The sequence below is a fragment of the Lucilia cuprina genome, chromosome 6 (genome assembly GCF_022045245.1).
Source record: "Lucilia cuprina isolate Lc7/37 chromosome 6, ASM2204524v1, whole genome shotgun sequence".
Taxonomy (NCBI): Eukaryota; Metazoa; Arthropoda; class Insecta; order Diptera; family Calliphoridae; genus Lucilia; species Lucilia cuprina.
In genome coordinates this window covers 47,278,228-47,279,257 of record NC_060954.1, presented here as the reverse complement: position 1 = coordinate 47,279,257, position 1,030 = coordinate 47,278,228, and positions in this window count along the sequence as shown.

Genomic DNA, 1,030 nt, shown 5'->3' with positions numbered 1-1,030 from the left:
CTATAGTCTAGTCTATAGTCTAGTCTATAGTCTAGTCTATAGTCTAGTCTATAGTCTAGTCTATAGTCTAGTCTATAGTCTAGCCTATAGTCTAGTCTATAGTCTAGGTACAGTGAAATAGCTCCCAAATGAAATAACTTCCAACGAGTAATATGAAATAAACCCCAATTTCATCAAAAATTAACTTTTAAAATGAAATAACTCCCAAAGTTTAAAATTAAATAATTCCCAGTAATTGGAAGTTTGGGAGTTTTACAAATGTAAGTCCCAAAAAATGCGAAATAGCTCCCAATGAAACAAATCCCAAAAAATATGAAATTATTCCCAAGTCGAAGAATCTATTTGTGTAAAATAACTTCCAATGAAATAATTCCCAACAGAAGTGAAATAACTCCCAACTCCTTACGAAAGTGTGGTGGACAGCCGGCCTTCGGCCGGGCGCAAGGGTTTTCAACTCTGGGGTATTTCACACACCGGCTTCGCTAAATTAAGCCTTTTCATGATAAATGGACTATTTGTATTCCATGGAACTTATGTCACTATGCTCATGGGCATTATTAAAATTGTCATATGGAATTGTGATACATTTGAAAGTATCGTAGTGTTCATAATCATAATGATATAAAATACATGGTGTACAAAGAAAGGTTAAATTTAGCGAAGCCAGTATTCGAAATAGCCCAGAGTTTTAAACCCTTGCGACCGGCCGAAGGCCGGCTGTCCACGACACTTGTTTAAGGATCCAAAATGCATTATCCACCAAAGTTTGGAAAATTATTACCCCAAAATGAAATAACTTCCAACAAGAATGAAATAACTTCCAATTTCAACAAAATTTACAGAAATGAAATAACTTCCAATACATATGAAATATCTCCTAATTTCTTCAAAAAAATGACATAATTCTCAACAAAAATTTTACTGGGAGTTATTTCATTTCAGTAACATTAAAATATGAAATAAGTTCCAACAAATTGGGAGTTATTTCATATGAAATAATTCCCAATTTGTATGGACAGTTGATTGGGTG